At 40.4% G+C, this 22,110-nt stretch overlaps 1 protein-coding gene across 4 annotated transcripts in view; it reads left to right on the top strand.

Annotated features, from left to right (window-relative positions):
• Positions 1-22,110, top strand: part of LOC140691492 (uncharacterized) — a 1,216,370-nt gene that overhangs the window by 15,071 nt on the left and 1,179,189 nt on the right. The window contains exons 1-4 of one of the 4 annotated variants that reach the window (XR_012067155.1): positions 12,981-13,255; positions 14,178-14,237; positions 14,770-14,890; positions 15,602-15,881. The gene's annotated coding sequence lies outside the window, so the exon portion shown is untranslated. Of the gene's footprint in view, positions 1-8,830; positions 8,949-9,484; positions 9,609-9,868; positions 13,256-14,177; positions 14,238-14,769; positions 14,891-15,601; positions 21,572-22,110 lie in introns of those variants that run through there. The other 3 variants (XR_012067149.1, XR_012067150.1, XR_012067176.1) reach the window with 3 other exon arrangements.

Genomic DNA, 22,110 nt, shown 5'->3' with positions numbered 1-22,110 from the left:
TGAAGCCTGGGTGAGACTTGGAAGAGCCGCGCTACCCTCCCAGACACGGGTGGGGATTTCACCCCCATTCAGGCAGTGAAGGGCCAAGACCCGTGAGAGGAGTTGACAGTCATGAATATTTATGTGTATCCCCTGCTTCATCTTGGATATTAATTTCTAGCTGAGTCATTTTGTGGCGGCAGCCTCATCCTACATCAGGAATTTATAGTATCTGCTCTTTGAGGTGAAGAGCTGACAGACTTGATTATTTAACAGTCTATCTTGTATTGATATCTCAGATTCCTTTGTCAATCGCAAAACAGCAGAAATACAGACGTCCTTTAATGCCGATGTGACCTGGAGCAGGTTTAGTTTCTGTACCTCAGTGACCTTATCTGCGTGTGGGGAAGATGATAACAGTGCTTCCCTCAGAGGGGCTGGTGAGAGGAGACTGAGAAGCACAAATGGAAGACTTACACGAGATGCTCATGAATGACAAAATTTAGTGCTCTCAGCCTGGTGAGGCCTCAGGGGCAGAGATGTCAGAACAGAGCAGTCCTAGCCGGAGTTCGATCCGCATTGGCAGGTTTTATGATCACTATCACCACTGTGGGTTATCAGGTAGTTTTAAGACTTGGTAATATGAATTCATGAATAATGTTAAAGACTAGACAACTCAGATCTGGTTTACATAGTTCTCAAGATTTCCTGTGAGAAATTGATATTTTTTCCCCATCTTAAATCTGAGTGGATTCTCTAAAAAAATTCTGTGTCCTCCATCTTTTTCCTTTAATTCTCCTTTTTTTTAAATAAAAGTTTTTAAATGGAGTTACTGGGGACTGAACTGAGGGCCTCATGCGTGCTGAGCACATACTCTCTCAACTGAGGTATACTCTCCCCCATAATTTTTTTAAACTTTACTTTCTTAGTATTCAGAGGTTAGAGGCCTCTAATTCTTTTTTTGGAGACTTGTCCATAAACCGGTAAATCTAAAATTAATGGACAAAATTTGGTTTATTAAAAAAATCATTAGAACTTTTATCAATCCATTCAAAAGGAAATGCTTATTGAGTTAAAATGTTTCTCCTTTATGGTGATTTCTAATTTTTGGTCTAGCTTAACTTATTAAAAGTAATCCTCATCATCATAATGACCAAGCTTGCTGTGAGTGGACACCTACCAAAGGCTAAACTGTTTTTCTCATGTTTTACTTCAAAGCAGGTGTTTGACGGTAGGTATCAATGTCTCCTTTTTGCAGCTGAGGGATTGAGAGGTGGGCAGCATATCCCAAATCAAACGCAGCTGGCGGTGCCTAGCTCGGTGCTGGAACCCAGGCTGCACAGGATGCATTCTCAATTTCTCCTCTGATCAGCCTCCCGTTGAGTGGTTTCCCGAACCCCTGTGAGTCCATAAATGACCGATTTTGGCGATCTCAGCCTGATGAGGCCTTCAAAGGAGAGACACCAGTGAGAATGTGAGACAGAGTGGCATAAATTAAAATTGTACATTTTCACAAATGTTGCATTCTCAGGTAATGACTTAAATAGTTTATGTTTTCTTTATATTAGTGCTATGTAAGCACTAAAAACAAAACATTAAAAATGATTATAGTGCAAAATAGGAGTGGGCTTTGAAAGTCCAATCATTGCTAATGATGTTGCTTGTTTTTCTCTAGTGGTGCTTATTGACAGAATAATTTACAATGACTGAATTTGTTTTATGTATGTAGTCTTAGTATGGAGGAAAAGTTTGTCAGTGCATATTGAAAGTAAAATCTTTACTCTTTTCTTTCCTGATGATAAATATGTACGTTGTTTCCATGGCTTAAGTATATTTCCTCATTTGTGAAATTTGAGTGATGCCGTTTACCATGTCTGACTGTGAGAGGTAGACGCCTTGTATACAAAGCATCCAAGAGCTGCTTAGTAAAAATGTGCTGTCACAATGACAGATAGTTTAGAAGGATCAACTGTGAATACTAAAGAGGGTGGCTTGTTTCTGATGCATATTCAATATGGATATATATGAATATGGCTTAAAGTAACAAGGATTCAGGGTTTTGTGTGTGTGTGTGCGTGCAGTATGAAGTTTTAATGAAATCTGTATCATTCTATTGAGACAGGGACTAGTTAAATTGACTTAAGCAGACGACCTTGAAGATTATTTACACAGAATGTGTATTGTTACAACTCAGTGTTCATGCTGCCGTGTAACTATACACTCAGACATTTAAATTCGTAGGACTCTGACCAGAAGCATTAAGTTTAGAAAAATCCACATTGATCATTTTCAGGGAATAAGCTTCTCTCTTTTGTGATTAAAGAAAATTTTGATTTATTTTTCTGCACTCTTAATAGGTTTTAAAATATCAAAACATTGATTTGACATGTCAGCTTTTTTAATAGAAAAAAGCTCATGCTGTTTTAATATGTAAATAAATGTTTTTGTATTTCAATACACTTCTATGATTTCCTGGCTCTTTGAGAAGTATTTTGCAAGATACTTAGATTACCTCCTGTTGGAAAAATACAGACATGACTTTTATGAATATAGGCCTAGTACAGGTCTGTTGGTTTTTGCTACAGTGCAAGACATGAGGACTAGGAGAGCAGTATGTGCTACATAAGCTTTTAGTTATCTGATTCTTGTTTCTGATCCACAGGCAATTTTTGTGTTGCACCTTTCCAGGCAACCAGGAAGGCCTTTTAAGCCATAGGTGGCGCTGTTACACCTTCTTACAGTCTTAACTTTCCTGTTTGTAAAGGAAGTCTTAAACAACGTTTTTTTTTTTTTTTTTTGATTCCTTTGCTTAGTGCTTCAGGGTAGCACAATGTCCATTATGTCTGACTCCCTGGAACTATTATTCTGCTTATGTCTTAGTTTTATTCTATCATCTCGCTGTGAACATTTCAGACTTCCTGTGCAAACAGTTGCAACATCGGACTTTTCTTGCAGTGTTAGAAACCAGTGAGCCGGGATTTTATAAAAGAGCTAGAAGCGGCCTCTGGAGCACCTTAAAGCTGAAAAGTGTACTGAGTTCCCTAAGTATTATCCCCACCGCTGTGTGTCAATGGGTGGTAGGAGATTTGGTACATATACAAAGGGGTGTGGTGTTTTGACTTGGGTTTGCGTGCACGCGCTGCCACTGAGCTACGTGATCCTGAGTCAGTTCTTTCTGAGTTTTTCCCTCGTCTGTGAGATGGGGACACTCATTTCTGCTTTGTAGAATTGTGAGAATTAGAAATTATGTAAAGTGTTTAGCACAGTGTGTATGACAAGAGGGCTCATAATCTTAACTGCTGTTTGGTGTGAAGCCATCATTTGATAGTCTTTGGCAATTACTGAGAAACAGGAAAATAAGAAAAGCTGGTTTTATGATGAAAGATATTTGAGGAGGTTCCATAGTTCCTATACCCATAATTTAGCATCAGCAGAGTCAGGACAGTTACACAGTCGCCCTGAACCAATGTTAAGCCACAGAATTTTTGTTACTTCATATATGTTGGGGCTTAAGGGGACCCAATACTTATACACATGTTGTGTCCAGCAGCCAACTGAGAGATGACAAAGAAGAACAGGCAGGCGATAAATGTCTCCTTTATTACTGATGAAGCCACGTTCTCCATGAAATTCAGGGCTGTGGGAGAGTGAGTGTCATGACACTATGTCCCAGAATTAGAGACTTACGCAGTCCCAGGTAACTCTGGTCCACAGCGAGCATTCCCTTGAGAGATTCTGACCCATAATGCACAGGACTGTCTTGCCATGGAACTGAGCATCCCGGCTGCTTCCTAAGGGTGGCCAACACTGGAGGGGAAGGAAAGCTTTCATATGCCCTGCTTGTCTCCCCGGACTCACACCTCAATCTGTTAGTGTGAGGAGGGCTAGCCGTGGGCCAGTGGTCAGGGGTGTGAAGGGAGAAGCAGTCTCCCATGGACCAGAGGAGTGGGGAGGAGGGAATCCCCCCTCAGATTAAACAGGTGGTGGCTTGAAACAGAAGGGTGCTCCTCAAGAGTTTATAAGAGGGGAAATAAGGATTTCCTTTGGGACTCAGAATAGTCATGAAACACAGAAGATGATTAGATGGGAGACTTGTAAATCACTTTCTTATTAAATTGAAATTTGTTGGGCACCAAAAATGTGCTACATTCTTTTCTGAGAGTTTTACAGAAATGAATCCTCCAATTTTCACATCAAGTGAGTAAGAAAGATTTGATTGTTATCCCAGGTTTACAGTGTGGAAATTGAGGCACACAGAGGGTAAGTAATTTGGCCAAGGTAACAGAGCTAGTAAGTGGCAGAGCTGGGATTTAAATCCTGGCTATCTGGTTTCCAGACTCCCAGGGATGGGCTTTGGGTGTTTACAGGTATCTGCATCCCTGGATCTCTGTACCTCTGCATCAGTTAGACCAGAAAGGACAGGGAAAGTGGAGTTATACAGGTACTCACAGTCGTGTTTCAGCCACTGTCCATGGAGTGTGCCCCGTGATTGGCATTAATTGTTTTCCAGGCAGTAGATCTGTTCTTATAACAGAAATTTAGTCCATTGAGTTAATCTAGAAACCCTTCCTGCTCTGCTTCTGTCCACGCTTGCCATGTGACTGCCTGCCCGAGATTGGGCCGTGGAGGAGAATCTGTACTCATGGTTGAACTCTGATATTTCAATCTGGTTTGTAGTTTCACATCTCCTGTTACATTAATAAATTGAATTTCTGGTTTTCTTGCATCAGTGTGTCATAAGTTTGCTTAATGTGAAACCAGTCCATGGGAGCCGAGGGGTGCTGACGGTATAATTTCTGAGCATGTGGCATTTCTACCCGTGCAGAAATGGCTGGAGGATGTCCAACTTCCTCACTGATTTCTCCCAGCAGCAGGGTCCTCTCCCACCCCCGGATGTGAGGATGGGATCTCTCTGAGTAGGCCATTCAGAGGCCGAGTCCACCAATCAGATGAAGTACCTGGAAGTGGGTTTAATAGAAGAAAAGGGCTTCCAGGTAGTCCGATGGGCTGTTTGAGTCCGTTTGGTGAAAAGATGTCCACTGTCTGTGGTTGAGCTGCTTCTTTGCTGTTTAAAAGTCTGTATTACATGAAGGGATTTTAAAAAGCAGAAAGGTGTGATTTCAGGTGGTACATCCGCACCGGTGAGTAGTGCTGGATGACCGCCTGTGTGAGGAATAGACAGAGTCTTACAAACTTCATAAAACAGCTTTTAAAGCTCTTCCATCTGAGTGCACTTCGTATGGGGTCCAGTTCATGACTGGTCGCGCTGAGAGGGCACGTAACTGATGATGGCAGAAAGGACACGGAGGCATCAAAAAGGTCCCAGACATGTTCTGTGTTTAGAGGATGGGGCACAGAGTAACATATTTGAGCTGGTTTTTCATTGAACACTTTTGAGTATTTTCTAGGACTCCCCAATCCCCCATGGTTCCATGCAGCTGGGTGTCCCCTCAGTGCAGCTCTGTCAGCGCTTGCCCTGGGCTGACGCGGTGTCACGGGGAGCAGGACGGTCAGTGTCCCCGGCTCCTCCGAGCTCCGTCTCCTCATCCGCAGAGCCGGGTTTCTCATCCGTGTCTACTTAGTAGGATTGCTGAGAATCACACGTGATGGTTGTCAGGTGTGATTTGTGGTTGTCTCTGTGATTGGCGTATAGTCAATATTTGATAGAAACACATGTTTTTTATTATAATTGTGGCTCCTAGATTGCAGTGGTTTTTAGTCTGCATTTATTTTTTTATATAAATTTATTCTTATTTTTAAGTAAGCACTTGTATTTATTTATTTTCATGAAGGTACAGGGGATTGAAGCCAGGAACATGTGCGTGCACAACAGGTGCTCTACAATGGAGTAATACCCACCCTCCTTGTCTGCACTTAAAAATAAATATTTCAATACACAAAATATTTCTTAAACACCATCATGGGTCCTATTTTCTGCATAGACAATTGAATACATATGCCATCTCAATAAGAATAAATGTCATAGGGACATACCTTTCTAAATCTGTTTACGTGTTTTAAAACGATCATAGCTAGTGAAAAACACGAGTCTTGGATCCACTACTTCTTAGGGTCTGCTTTGCCATCATGGGGAATTACATTCTACAGAGAAGGCTAATTGGATCTCATTGATATTTGGATGATTTTGCAATGTTCAAGGCTTTCAAAAGCTGACCGTTTTGTATTTTAAACTAACTACAAAGTTATCTTCTAGAAGTTGTAAGTCCTTAGCTTGTGAAGTGCCCAGTAATTCAGTTTGTATATGTCTGTGTCTCTGTGAACGTGTATGTGTGTGATTTCAGGAATGTAGCAATAAGTTCCATATAGCCTTCTGAAATCTTTCTCCTCCAGTTCAAGGTGTAGGTATATATTTACACAAATAAATTGATACTCTTTTGTGATTTGGCATGTTGGTGGGAATAAGAGGTTCTCATAATTGTTTCAGAAGGGTTGGGGAGCATGAGCTTAGAAAATGGGAGGAGATAGAGGCAGGGAGGTTCTTTAAACTTTGTGCAAGATGAGAAACAGTAGCTTTTCTTTTTTCTTCTAAAGCAAACTGGCACTGAACTGTAACATACTAATACTCAGAATTGCTTTTCTGATCAGAGACAAGTGCCTCAGATTTTTCAAGGCAACATGAATGATGAAATGTGTTTTAGCAGTTATCTTTAAAAGTAGTTTTATTTTTCAAGTATAAGTCTATAGACTGTTCTTTTTTTCCAGCTGTACGAGAATTTCTCATTGATCCAGGTACGTGATCAATGTGTTTAGTTTCTTTGGGTTATTTATTTTTTTTAAGTGCTTGATTCATTCTGGTGTGAATGAATGTTTAAAATTTCTGGATTTTGATCTTTAAAACTTGCTGATTTATCAGAACTGCAAAAAACCTGATGTTTGTTCCTTGTTTGGTGGGGCAACCTATTGATTTATGTTGTCTGTTACAGAGGGAAATTCTTCCTCTAGCCTGTAGATAATTAAGTGAATGGTTTGCAGTGTGCCTTAAAAATTATTTGAATGCATTGAGCATGTTTGTCCAGTGAATTTTGGATTGAGTCATAATAATGACTTTGCTTTGATTCTGTGGCTTTTGTCCTCTCCACAAGAATTTGAATTCTCTGTTGCATTTTGTATTCGTGTTCTTAACAGGGGAAGGAATTTTGCATTTTTTACAGAGGTGGGTTTTCCTATCCCCTCTGAATTCCTTCTGTAATTGATACAGCGAAAATCTGTTATTGCAGTGCTTAATTATTTCATAAAAAATTTTTTGGCTTAATCAGAAACAATGACAAAGAATGATAATAAAAAATACGAAAACCTTCCTTCCTTTGAAGAATAGAAATGAGGTGGTCAGGCTCACGCATGCTTTGTACCTGACACACTTACTCTCATGTCATTGTGTATCATGAGTCGGAGATGGAGTTGCTTCAGGTTTATAGATTTTTGTTTTAACATTTGTGTTGAATTCATTCTCTAGGCATGATGATTCCTGTTGCCTTTGTGGAAAGTGTAGATGAAGGGAAACAAATGCTTTGTTTTGTTTTCAGGAGGCCTGAGATGCTGATGAGAAAAGAGTAGAGGGTGGGCTGAGGAAAATAGTGATAGACCCTCACCTCCAGGCTGAAATTGATGAACAAAGAAATCAATTAAGTGTATTGGTATTTGACTAATAGAAGTCAGACAGCCCAGACTGTCTAGTTATGCCCAAAGGAAAGTACTGAATTCACCTGCAGAATTAGGTGCTTTACCATGTAGAAGCAGCTTAGAGCAATCAGAAAAATCAGTCTTATGATGAGATATAAAAAGAATATAATATCTTTTATTTCTGAAACTTTTCTACATTAAGTTGTGTAGAGCTAAAATTAAGTTTCAAGCACCAGGAGTTAAGAGTTTAGGTGGTTCTGTGGGATCGTTATTCAGGGATGTGTCTAGACCCTGCTGGAGTGGCCGAAGCTGGCAGGAAAAGATCCAGAGCCAGGATTTTTCATCCTAGGATGTCCTCCATAATGGTTCCATGTGGGAGCCCATGATTGAGTTAACAAGTTGTAACACATCCCAGCCGCCTGTCAACTTTAAGAAGAAAAAATGTGCTTATTAACTGCTTTAAAGCAAACACCTGTGCATCCTCACTCCTGTCTCCTTGCCATAAAAAGCAGAGACAATGCCTTGCTTGCATATTTGAGGTTATAGATAGCACACTGCTTATTGCACAGCAATGACCCAGGCCCTCAGCTATAAACGCCAGGCCTGCGTGGTGTTAGATAGTCTATTATCCCCAAAACAGGGACCAGGCTGGTCTGGTGGTCTGCTTTGTAATGAACATGTCTAAAAAATGTATCTTGTTCCCCTCAGCCCGTGACTTCCCTAAAGGTAAACTAAGCCTTAGTACTCATGGTGGAGTCTACAATCTCTGTCTCATCCCTTCTTTCCCCAAGTTCCTGCCTACTATCTCACAACTGTTATTGACTTTTTACTTTGATTATACACAATAAATATGGGAGCATTTGAGAGACTCGTGGATTTGGCTCCCTAATCCCTCTCGCTTTCTTTCCTTTTTCCGCAGTCTTGAGAAATTCATTCCGTGTCGGTAAGACTTCCGCCAGCCAGAACCCACAGTTCCAGGTGAGAAGGATGCAGGCTTTATCCCTCCTACCCGAGGGAGAGAGAGGAGATAATTGAGATATGCTCCCCTGTGGTCCCTTCCTGCCCCAGGGCCACTCCAGTTCACCTGCAGCCTTCTGGCCTCTGCTCACAGGGCCTCTGTCCCAGGATTGACCGCAGCCTTTTATTCCCTTGTCAACATTCCCTGTGCCTTTCAGAGGTTGCTCTCTTCTCTGCAATTCAACCCTGGCAGATGTGATGGTGGTCAGCGTGCTGATGGGCAGTTACTTGGGGACTCCCAGGAGCCATGCTGATTCTCCTGAGTCATTCGGGGTTACAGAACTGTCAAGCACTGCAGGAAGCCCATTCACGTGAGTTCAACACAGCATTACATCACTTTCATTTTATTTTTGAATTTTCAGTGGAGAAATTATTTGTAGCACACTGTTCCAGATTTTAGGCCGCCTGCTTTCCTCACCACCATTTCCTTGTTGGCTCTGGTGCTTGTTTTAAGAACCAGGTTTCTTCTCTGGTCATTTGTAGCAGCTGGGCTTGCCGAATCCTTGATTTGCATTTGAAGCAGAATGCTTCTACGTGATGTCAAACTGATTTTCCTTGTCATCTCTGAATATTTCTTGTACACTCAGCAACAGTTTCAAGTGAAATGCTCTTGTCCAATTTCGGTTAACTAATATTTGCTGATCTCCTGCTTTCATGCTGAGGGCAGTTTCTTCTTCCTGTAATAAATGTTAGCAATTTGCATTTACTATGGAAGGTACTAATCCGAGGTGCTTTTGTTCTTAACAGTTTTAATACAAATCACCCATTAAAATGTACAGCGGATTTTACTCTATGCCCAGAAATGTGCATCTCAGTCAATCTTAGAATATTTTCTTCCCCCCAACAGGAAACCCAGTACGCATAAGCAGACATTATCAACTTCCCCATCCTCCCCAAGCCCCAGGGAGCCACTCTTCTGTCTCTGTGGATTTGCCTGTGCTGAACATTTCATGCAAATCGAGTCACTTCATGTAAGTGGAACCGTCTATTTTGACTGACTTCTTTCACACTGAGTAACGTTTTCAATGTTTGTCCACGTTGTGGCCTGGGTCAGTACTCTATGCTTTGCTATTGCTGAATAATATTTCACTGTATGGCTGGGCCCCTTTGTTTACCCATTCATCACGTGATAGACATTTGGGTTGTTTCTGTTTTTTGGCTCTGAAAATTAATGGCGAAAAGTAATGGTGAATATTCCTGTCGGAGTTTTTATGTTAACATTTGTTTTCAGTTCTCTTACTTGTGTGCCCAGGAAGCAGAATTGCTGGATCATTCAGAAGCCAAATGTTCAACTCTCTGAGGACGTGCCAGGATGTTTTCCAAAGTGGTCACGCTGTGTTACATCCTCACCAGCAATGGCTGCGGGCTCCGCTTCCTCTGTGTCCTCATTAGTGCTTGTTAATCTTTTTTTGATTTTAACCTATTGTAGTGAATGTGAAGCGGTTTCTCCTAGTTGTTTTGACTTGATTTCCTTTAGAGCTAATGTTATTGAACACCGTTTCATTGTGCTTATTGGCCATTTGTATATTTTCCTTGAAAAATATCTTTTCAGATTCTTTTTTCATTTTTTAATTGAGTTGCCTTTTTATTGTTGAGCTGTGGAATTTTTTTTTGATACACAAATTCCTTATCAGATAAATGATTTGAAAAAATTTTCTCCTGAGTGTTGTTTTTTCACTTTCTGGATGGTGTTTTTTGAAGCAAAGTTTTAAAGTTTAATGAACTCCAATTTATCTCTGTTTTCATTTTTCCTTGTGCTTTTGGGGTAATATTTAATATCTGATGTATTTTATTAAAACTTGTATATATAAAATAACTTAATTCTTAGGACCGTTCTAGGAGATGGGTGCGGTTGTTGTCCCCAGTCTATGCATCGGAGACTGAGATGCAGAGAAGTTGACTGACATATTAGTGTCAAAGCTACCCAGTGCTGTGGGAATTCAGACCCTCATGTTTTTCCCTAGCATCTGAGCTCAACACCACCATGCTCCAATCTTTCCAGGAAACGTTAATGAAAAAATCTTTACTTTTTTGATTTCTTGTTAGATTTTTTTCTTATTGGGGACCTCAAATTCTCATTTTCTTTTCGGATATCAGTGTCGATTTATTTTAGGTCTCATGTAGGGAGAAGCATTGCTATCAGTTAACTTCTTTATTACTCACTCTCCAGTGATGATTGTTGCTAGTTGATCTAATCAAGTCATGCTTAAGTCTTTCCTGCTCATGACACTAACAGCAGAGTCATGACTTATAGAATGCTCAAAGAAGAAAGTACTTGATTGATTTTATTTTGCCAACCAATCAAACCAATCAAATAAAACCCTGGTGTTGACACAGACTATAAGCCCTCCAAAATAGGGTCACTGTCTTCATTGTGTTTCATTTGTTGGGTCACAGTGTCTGGATAGTGCCTTGCTGTCCAGCAGTTTTGTGAGGATACGGTGCTCGTGAATCATTGTAAGGACAGTATTTTGACAACAGACTGTGTTGTTCATTTCACGACGGAAAAGGTAATATAGAATTACTGTTCAGATCTGTTTTAAAATTAAGCTTTGAATTTTGAGAATAGTTCAAGAAGCCATACAAAGCTCTTTTTCACTAATTTTAGATCTATCTTAGACACATTATGTTTACATAGCAGAGTAACTTATCAAGTAGATTTGACAAAGGAGTGTTATATTGATTATTTGTTTTAGTTGAAATATTCTACCAGGGATAAAGTCATAAGTGCCCATAAATGAACAAATATATTTGTATTTAAATGCAACATGGGAGCAGACTACATATGTTTCTATATAATATATATGACTGTGTGTTTTAATCTTTCTGTCAGTGTTTTAATAGTTTTTCAGCAATTTTGTAACTTTAGAATTCTTCTAAAAAAATCACCCCCAATTCTAGTGCAGTTTGTACTGTGTATCCTGTCTTATGCATGGGATTCCACTGTCCCCTCAGTGAGGAATTTCCTCTCCTATTGTGTTAGGAGCAGAGTTAAAGGAACTGTGATTTCTAGGCCTTTGCTCTCCATGTGTTTGCAGTTGGCTCTCAGTCACGATTTTCCCTTTCCAGAGTTTTAATTGTTAAATTAGAATTTCTGAAAATAACTATTAATATGTTGCATTGGTCTCCCTAGAAACTTGACGTCTTTGTGCTTTTCAGTTTTCAATTTATGAAAAATGCAAATGCACTCTTGTTTTTAAGTTGTCCTTTTTCAATAGATATTTATCTCTTAATTGATAGAATAATTTTTCCCAATGAATGAATTGGTGTGCATGTTTTAAAGGATAACTTACTTTTTATTTTTCTTATTGTAACAGTAATATTCATTGTAGAGAATTTAGTAAATAAGGATTAACACGGTAATAACTTCACAATGGCCTCTAATCTCACCTGGAGATACAGTTGTAAGGTTTGAAATTGAGAATTATAAGTCCTCTCAAATTTTTCTTTTTCAAGTACGTATAGGTAACTGAGATCCTCGAATTCCCATATGAATTGTAGCAGCAGATAGTCAGTTTCTGCAGAGGAGCCCGCTGGGATTGTGATCGAGACCACGTTGAATATACGGATCGCTCTGGGGAGCACTGCCATTCCAAGAGCACTTTCTTTTGATAGGGGAATATGTGTGGAGTGTCTGTCCTGGTATTTAGGTCTTCTTTAACTTTTTTTTTCAACAATGCTTTGAGTTTACAGAGTATTATTTTACTTTAATTATCTTTGCCTTTATATTGAGGACAAGTGTGCAAGGTACTGGGATCAGAAGTGTATTTGAGCCCCGCAACTTGCTGCCACCATGGACGCTGCGCTCTTGCTTCACCCGCTGTACAATCTTGCACAGAATACGACCTCAGTAACTCTCTCTTGAATGAATGATTATATGATTGTTGGATGATGCTTGAGAGTCCTTGTGATGATTTTTTTCCCCAGCCTTTCCCCAGTTCTTAACTATGCCCTTTCTCTTCCTAAACTCCAGCCTGGGTTTCAGCCTGCCTGTGGCATTGATTTTCCTTGTCTGTGGACTCTTCCTTTCACTGGTTCCCGATAATGTTACATGTGGGCTGTGGAAACTTGCTAGATGTCAAGAAAGAGCTAATCCATTGTAGGCCAGTATTTTTAGAGTTTGTTATTGTTTTATTGATTGAAATTAAATGAGGCTGCCCCCTGAGCCCTCCCGTGAGCACTTTTGACCTTCCTACAGCTGATACTGCTCTAGTTGCTGCATGTGCCCTTTCCCCAGCCTTGATTTTGTAATTGAATAAGTCACCATCACTGGAGCCCTCTCTTTAAAAGATAAAGAGAACATTTGCTCCTTTTCCCTGTTTGGGGACTTCAATGAGATGAGATCCCAGATAAAGAATGGAGCCCCACCTCTTTCTGACCCCCGCTGTTTCCGTTCCTTTCTTCAGGGGAAAAGAGTACAATTCAACAGTATAAAGATTGATTGTGAGCTAATGAGATAGACAAGACAACCGATCATTTATTAAATAACCTTTCATGATAGAAACAAATGTATTATACACACAAACAGCACACAAAGCACTGTAGTACCATGGTTACAATCGTGGGTCCGAGTTCGTGTCCTGCTCTGGAGAGACCAGTCCTGTGAGATGGAGAACTGGTAAGTCGGCTTAGCCTCTCCAGAACTGGTTTTCTGTCCTGCAGAGACGGGGCTCGCTAGGCGTCCCCCCCGTAGAGGTGCTGTGGGGTGTAAATGACGCACGTGGGCAGCCTGAGCACAGCTGCTCATTCCTCGTAAGTGCAGGGTAGCATAGCTTTTGCGGTGATGGCTTTATGACCGCCCCATGTAGACTGTCAGTGCTCTGAAGGGATGCCTTGTGGTTTGGAGATGGGATTCTCACTTCTGTAAATACCCAAGTATAGTGTTATTGGGTCCTGCTGATTTCAGTCTATTCTTTAGAAAGTACATATTGTAGATATATTTTTCAAGCATGCGTGCTTTTTTTCTTTTACTATTTAAAGTTCTACCCTCTCATCTCTTGGTGTTACTTTTCATGGAATCCAGGAAACAGTCCTAAGCTACCTGCCTCTTCACACTTTTCCGTGGTGGTTTCCTTCCCTGATTAGAAGAGGGTTTTGCATAGGAAATTTTATTTGTTCCCCTTTTCTTGGAGTCTCTCTCTCTGTCTGCCCATCTCTCACCTCTCAATCTGTCCATTTCTCAACCCACTGCTTCTTCTGACATGTTCCAAAACGCATTTCAGGTAGCTTACAGAAGAACAGATACCAAATAAACAGGTGAGAAAATGGGGCCCAGTTCAGACAGTGAGGCTAGGAGGCGAGCCTGTGTGAGGTTTGCAGGCGTGAGACACATGCCTCTGCCATGTGACTTATAAGATCGACAGCAGCAGTGTGCTTCAAGCTCCCAGCAGACACAGGGAAGCAGGATTTGAGGGAAATGCTTACTGGCTGTGAAATAAATAAGTGACTTAGGAGAAGCCCAGCCTTTCCAGCTACTAAGGCTTAGGAGAATATTTTGAGTGTCTTCCAAAATCAGAGTATGGCATCTTTTCTTTTTTCAGAGTTCTATGTATAGTTGGTTACATTCTATACCTGGAAATTTCTCCAAAACTGCTTCCCACGTGAGTCCCATGGCTCGGGGATTGGGTGGTTCTGCTCATTGATGGGGGTTGGCCAGAAACAGAAAATGAGAGCCTCAAAGGGGCCTGGGATTTGTCAGTTATGTTTTGTCAGTGCTGTAGGGTTCAAGAAATGCTTTCACCGTTTCTCTCCATCTGAGGTGGCAGCGTAATCTCTTACCAGCATCAGGAGCTCAGGGCCACGGGATGGTGGGGGCTGACTGCACTGCCGTCAAGACAGCTGAGCTGTCTTGCAGGTGTGGTTCTTTTACATACTGCATTTCATGTTCTTTACTAGAATGTTTCAACAGGGAGTTAATTAACTGAGTTAATTAACATTTAATAAATATGATCTTTGTTGAAAAGACAGTTATAGGCAGAATATAAGCTGTGAAGTCTTTAAAAACGGTTTCATTACTGAAATTTCATTTGGGGAGATACACAGTTTATCTTATATATGGCTCTCTTTTAAAGTAACAAAGAAACAAGACAGAAAAGGCAGAGGATGATTTCTGTTCTTCCTCTCGGCTTGCAGGTGCCCTCACCCCCAGTAGCATCAATCAAGACACCAGCACTGACACTGGCCGTGCTCAGAACTGCCTCAGCCCTGAAGACACTGCTGACAAATAGAAGGGGGCCACGCCCTGTTACAGCAGGTGCTCTCACTTTGTGGGTCCTTATGTAACTGCGTGGTGTTAATCAGGATCGCCCGTCCTACATTGTGTGATGCTGCTGCTTTGTCTCCTAGTTACTTGCTTCTCTAAGTATTCTTGTATTATTCTCCAATGCATAGTACTACACACCTAAAAATGCTTTTTTTCAGATGAAAAAGAATGTGCATTTAAAATAATAACTCTGAAAAAGGGGGCAAAAAAGGCTATCCTTGTCCCGCTATTCAAAGATAATAATTAACACGTTAACATATATTTTCATCAGTGTGGATCACCTCTGTCATAAAAAACCAGAGAGCACTCTGTGACTGTTTACTGTGTGGACACCTCCATTTTCCATTCGGCTTTTTATATGTTTTTCTACAATATTCTATCTCCTCTGGCATGATTTTTGATGACCAGTATAGCATTCTGTCTTGTGGAGGCATTGTCCATTTTACTTCGAACTTAAATAAACTTTTAAATTCCAAGTATACTTAACTGAAACACTGAAAAGAGAACTGTGGTGGTAGAGGAAGGCCCTACCTCCCTTCCCCTTATTTCCGAAGAGTAAAAATTGTTGAAAATTTGATATATATGTTTCATGACCTTTATGCCTATGACATACATATATACACACATATGAGAATTCCATGTATACGTGTGTGTATATATGCTTTATTTAAAAATGAGACCATACTATATGTTTTTCTGCAGCTCGCTTTAATCACTCAGGTGTATATCATAGACGTCCTCCCACTCCAGACTCACACGGTCCTTTCAGATAGAGTGGAGGGGTCTCCTGATTTGCGGGTGTGGTCTCTTTCCCACGCACACCTTTGGTGAGAGAATGCTGTGGACAAGGCCCTGGACCACGGCGAAACGCCGGCTCCCTCATTGCTCGCAGCTCGTCGTGATTTAACGCATCATTGTCTTGATGGTGGACAGTTAAGTTTTCTCCATTTTCCACTGTCAGAAAGGATATTTGACTGGCATCCTTCTTGTACAGACATTCCTGTGATCTTTTATGAGTATTCCTTTAGTTAAGGCTTCTGGAAATTTAGTCCCTGGATGTGACATTTACATTCATCACAGACTCCATTCAAGTAACTCTAGAAATTCCTTCCATAGGGGAATGAAAAGATGCACAATTACTTATGTAACCAATTCTCTATTGCTGGATATGATTTCACTTCAGTTTTTCTTCCCACCATTGTAAACAGTGCTGTGTAAATGCCCTGATGGGTACATCTTTTTGGACTAAATTTGTTTTTTCCTAGAGGAAACGATTCGTAGAAGTGGTGTTGAGTCAGTGTGTACGTACGTTTTTCAGAGTTTACATATCCATTGACATGTCGTCCTCTGAAAATGTCACTCATGGTTTCTTCTCCCACAGATGGACACTAGATAGAATATCTTTTAAAAATATTTGCCAATATGATGAGCAAAAGTGCTTTTTCATTGTTTTAGTTTGCATTTGATGACCAGTGAGGTATTGAGCATTTTTCACTCATTAGCCATTTGACTTTTTTAAAATGAATGATTCCTTTTATCCTTTGCACACATTTAAGTGGGGGAGCTTCTTGTTGCTTTGTGACAGCTCTTTGTATGTTATGAACATTAACTTCTTGTCTTCAACAACATGTATCACAGAGCTTTTTCTTGTCATTTCTTGCCTTTCATTTTGTTTAGGAGGATTTTAATTTTGGTAGTGTCTCAAAATATTCTTATGATAATAAATGTATTCCTTATGTGTTTTACCTTTGAAATTATTCTTAAAAATAATTTCTTATACTGGAATAAATCTCCTCTGTAGGTTTTTTTTAATCTCTAAGATGGAGATGATAATAGTACTTGTTAATGTAAGGGTAAGTTGAGTTAATAAGAACAAAGTGTTGTATTTGCTGTTATTAGTACTTTTTTATATTTACATCACTGTCTGTAAATTATCTTGTGGTCCTTATGAGAGGAATAGTATTTATTCTTTCTAGGTGATTGTCTGATTGTCTCAGGACAATTACTGAAGTCATACTTTTCTCTTTGATTTGAAATCCCACCTTTACAAAATACTTATGTACACTAGAGTCTCTTTTTGAGCTCATGGTTCCCTTCTGTCAATCTGCCTTTCTTACTCCAGCACCATAACTTACATATTGTAAAAATTTATTTAATAATTGGCAGTCTGAATTTTTTTTCATTCTTTTCTTCCATCCCAAATTTTCTTGTCTAGTATTATGATTTTATTATTCCTGAAGAATTCCAAAATATTTTGTTCAAGTTAAAAAAAAATCAGATTGGAGTTGTCATGGGAGTTTTCAGTAAGTTTTGAATTATTCTGATGAGAACTTACATCTTTACAAAACTGCTTTCCTCCATGCAATTTGTTGATGTCTCTACATTCTCACCTCTTACTTTACCCCTCAGTACAGCCCTGAAGTTTCTCCATTTAGAACATGGGCATTATTTTTTAACTTATTCCAGATTATTGTTTATGTTTTTGTCAATTTTGTAAGTGAAAATTTTTTGCTATTATATTTTTAAACGCTTAAAACTGAAATTTAGAAAGGAAGATTCGGTTTGTAAATACTCACTTTGTAATTTGTCATTTAAAATTGTAAGTATTAAGTAGTTGTTCCAGAATCCTTTCTTTTTTGTTTTTAAAAATTTGTGTCGAAGATTCTCAAAATGTTCATAGCTAAGTAGTATAGGTGGGGAGACAGATGGAGAGAGGTAGTGTGGCTCATGTACAAACTGTGAGCAGTTTCATGGCTGCCTTTAGGCTGGAGAAACCACAGAAGAGCCCAGGTTAGACAAGGAATGGCTTTGTATGCACTTGAAAGCCAGCTTTCCTGCCTGTATGGTGAAGCCTGGTGGGCGTGGCAGGTAGATGATCAAGGTCTGATCAAGGTCATTTGCTGCACAGAGCGCTGTGTCTGTGAGAAATGGTGACCATTGCCATGGCAAATGCTTGGTGCCAGGAACAATGCAGGGGAGCTGGGGAGCCTGTGTTAAGGATTTTCCAGTCCTGGGAGTGGGAAGATCAGACTCTGCATTCAGATCTGAGTTTGAATTAATCCTCTTTAGTTTACTGGACCTCTGACTTTTGTCAAGTTATGCATCCTGTTTGAACTCCTGCTTTGTTGTCTCTCAAAACAGAAGAATTACAGCGTGCTGCTAGAGTGTTTGATCAGGGTAAATGATTTGTGTCTATAAGATGCCACGTACAGTCACAAGCTCAGTGAGCAATGAGCTGTCCCCTCTTCTCCTGCAACTCAGTGCTCGATAAGTCATCAGCAGAAAGCGAGTCCCTAATTTGTATGTGGTGCAAGGAAGAACAAAACTAACGTCTTGCCTTTCCCTGGCAGTATTCTTACTTCTTTGCTTCATGTACCTCTTTCCTCCTTCACTCTCCCCTTTCACCTCCTCCACCAAGAGCCCGAGACTCTCTCAGAACACTAGATTCAAATTATTTAAATGTTGGCTCATTCCCATGAAATAACAGTGACTTAAAAAAACTGTACACATCCCAGAATTCATTGTATTTGATTTACACACACACACACGTGCACACACACACACACACACACACACATCAGGCTACCTCCCATTTACTGAGGGAGAAGGGCCACTTTTTCTGAGTTTTCATTTACTCAGCGTGAGAGCAGTCTCTTAAGCAAAATTTCACCTGGCTTCGTGCATGGTTTTTTAAATTGGATTTCTGCTTTTTGTCCATAAAAATATTCTCCTATTAGAAGACAGGAAGTGGAGACATAGATATTCTGCTGAGATATTGGTGTTATCATATTTGAGTTTTAATGGACATAAGGCGGCATAGAGTCATACATTATTATGGATGAGAATCCATGATGATGTAACTTGGACAAGAATCTGGGTCTCCTGCCATCGTGTCCATGCGGGTGAAGAGGCAACTGGGTGGGGGATGGCAGGGAACCTTCTTGCTTGAGTTCCAGGTTCTTGTTAGTTTTCATTGCTCAGCTGCCTTTAGTTTATGTCCATGAGGCCTCTCATGGGAAGGTCACTATGTCCTGAGAGACTGAGTTACTAATCAGCAGAAAGCTCTGGACCCACTCATATTTTCCAGAGTTTTTCTGCTGACCTGCTGACACTTTATATAAATGAGACCTAACAAACTACTGGATATAAAATCCTTATTGTTATCATTTGCCCTCGAGTTCCATAGGAATGGGGTGCTGTCTCAGGCTGTCTAAGGCTAGATCTGAACAAAGATAGGGTGATAGGCTCTGCTGCTGGACCCTCCCCAGTCGAATGGGATTTCCACCTTAGTTTTTAGAATCAGGCAGATGAGTTCAAATCTTGTCTTTACCAGTTATTAGCTTTGTGACCTTGGGGAAATAACTACTTTTTTGGTTCCAATTTTCTTTATCTGTAAATAAGTTCAGTATTTATTTTAGGGTTTTTGTTTTAGAATTGAATGTGCTAATTCTCTAATTTATTCCTAAAATACTGATCACATGGTTCTATGCTGGTGCCTTAGTAATTGATTGCTAAGGGACTCAACAGTGAGAATGGGGGTGGGGCCCCCTGAAACATACAGCTTATATTCCAGGATATGCTTGTAAAAGACAAGATTGCAGTGGATTTTTAGTAAATGTCCATTCCTTTCCTAATCCCCATTGATTGTGTATATATCTTTATACTAATATATGAACAATTTTTTTGCAGTTTAAATCTCTTTGTAGTATTTAAAGAATGTAGCTATAACAAAAATACGTGAAATAAAATGACTTGACTTTTATTTTCCTTTCAATAAGCAAAACAAAATAAAATAGAAAAGAAAAGAAAAAGTATTGAAGGAGTAGAAATAATTTTATTTCCGTGGAATCAACTCCCTATGTTAGGTTTTTCCATTGTGTTGTTCAACATCATATAAAATTGACAGGTTGTGACTTCAGTGTTGATAGCTAGGTGAGTATAGTTTCTTTTTGTGGTTGTCTTTGATGAATTATTTGCACTAGATCATAAATGATGTGCATGTTACATATTGGAAACGAGGAAACATTGGAGACATACTACCTCCAATGCAGTCATTTTGTTACCGAGTCCAAACTCGTTCTGCTCGCCGCATGACAGGCCAATAAACCGGGAGATGAGGTGTTGGAGCAAGAAATAGTGACTTCACTTGCAATGCTGGCAGACCCAGAAGACGGCAGACTGATGTCCTGGAGAACTATCTTCCCCAAGTAAGAATTCAGTCTCCTTTTATACTAAAAAGGGGGGGGTTGTGGTTGGTTGTTGCATACTTCTTGCTTTATGAAATGTTTGTCCTTTGAATCCGCTGTTCTTGCAGCTGTCCATGTGGATCAAATCATGGTACCCCTGTAAAACCTCCAAAAAAACAAAGGCTATTCTCTATTATGCAACTTGCCATCTCTACAGAAGTGCAGATGAGCTAACATTTTTAAAGATCAGGGCCAGGAGAATAGGCTTTCCTGCAGATTTCAGGCTAAAGGCAACTTTCTTTCTCAAATGGTGCAGAGCTACCAAGTCTGAGCCTAGGAAACAGGGCACAGGTTTAAACTCAAAGGAACAGATTTAACATAGGGTAAAAACTGTTACATTTTATTACAATTCCGTTTCCAGCTTCATAGATAATATTAGTAAGAAATATGAGCAATTTTGTATTTTTGCTTCTTAATAACCGATAAGTGTACCAACTATATTTTGTGAGCAGGGATGCTGTGCAGGCATTGGGGTGACAGCAAACTCTTGTAGGGGGTGGCCGACCCTGCAACATCTCTGATGCCCCGTGAGTGTTGGTGAGGGTCCCCGTAGCCAGGGGCTCTCTTCAGGAACCAGCATATGGGCATTGACCTCTGGAGACCTCTTTTTCGGCTGCAGGAATTTTTTTCAGATATTGAGATTGAAAAATCACTCCAGCTGGGAATAATTAGGGAAAAAAAAGAAAAGGAAAAGGGTTTGGAGTAGAGTAGAAGAGTAGGACTTAAGATCACGGAGCCTGAGTGCTTGGCAGTGGGGCCTCGGGAGAGAGGGGAGCAGAGGTGGGGAGGGGCCTGGCTCCGGAACCAGCTCCTGTAATTGTCCCTGCACGCAAGCCACATAGCTTTAAATTGGCCTGGGCCACCTCTCTGGGCTGGATATCACCCTGGGCAGAACCGTGGTATCTGTAAAGTAAAATGACTTCACAACTATTGCACAGAGCTGCAGGTGTAAGGGAGCCTAAGCCTGTCTCAGAGTGCAGGGGACAAGCGGAAAGGAATGGCAAAATTTCCACTGACAATTGAAATTTTGTTAAATAGCCTGCTACAGTTGTTTGCATCACTTGAATGAATGCAGGCATATTTCTGTGGGCATTTATAGGTTCACTGAACCCCACCAGCCCCTCTTGCCCCCATCGGAGATGGGCTTTCTCAAGCACAGTGCCCCTCCTGCTTGGGTGGAAAACGCTGCTGGTCCTTGCCTGGGGCCGGGCTGCTGCAGGGCACTGAATCCCCGAGGCACGGCCTGTGAGACACGACAGGAACATCTCTGCTCTTGACTGGGTGCCTCCGTTTCCCCTGCAGTGTAAAAATGCCGGTGACTGAGTTAGAAGCATGCTTCCAAGCTGTCCATGTCCTTGGCATCCAGAAGCGGAGCCTGGAAGCTTTCGAATTTATCCAGAATGCGGTTTACATTCACCTTCAGCAGGTGAGTGTATGTCCTTACACAAGTGGAGGAATTACTGCAGTTTTCCTGGAACTTTCTCACTACAAGTCCATTTGATTTTTCTGTGCTAGGATTCAGTATGGCCTGCTAAAAACTCTGGAGTGAGATCTTGAAACCCTGATGAAGAGCATTATTTATTTCATTTCTCTATATGATACTCTTTTACTTTTAAAATTCAGAATTTTTGGTTGTTTCAAAAATTTTTTGGGGGGGTTGGAGAATCATGTTTACTCTTACCATCTTTGCAACCTGTTGCTTTGTGCCTCTCACCTGTCTTCTGTCACTTGTGAGGCGGTTCTATTTGTGACCCTGTCCGGGTTGTTCATGTTATAAAACATAAAGCCTGTAAAAGTACAGTCCCTTTTCCTCCGAAGACATTCCACAAATACTCCTTTAACCTGGGTGTGGTTTTAAGAAGACAGAATCTTTAGAACATGTCCTTGCAGGTTGCTAGTGCAAAATCCCAAAATCAATAGTCTAGCTCAACATCTAAAATCTTTCTAATTTACCTTGGAATTGTA

This window comes from Vicugna pacos, chromosome 35, assembly GCF_048564905.1.
Source record: "Vicugna pacos chromosome 35, VicPac4, whole genome shotgun sequence".
In the NCBI taxonomy this organism is placed as follows: Eukaryota; Metazoa; Chordata; class Mammalia; order Artiodactyla; family Camelidae; genus Vicugna; species Vicugna pacos.
The sequence above is the reverse complement of the archived record's forward strand: the minus strand, read 5'-3'. Positions and strand labels throughout refer to the sequence as shown.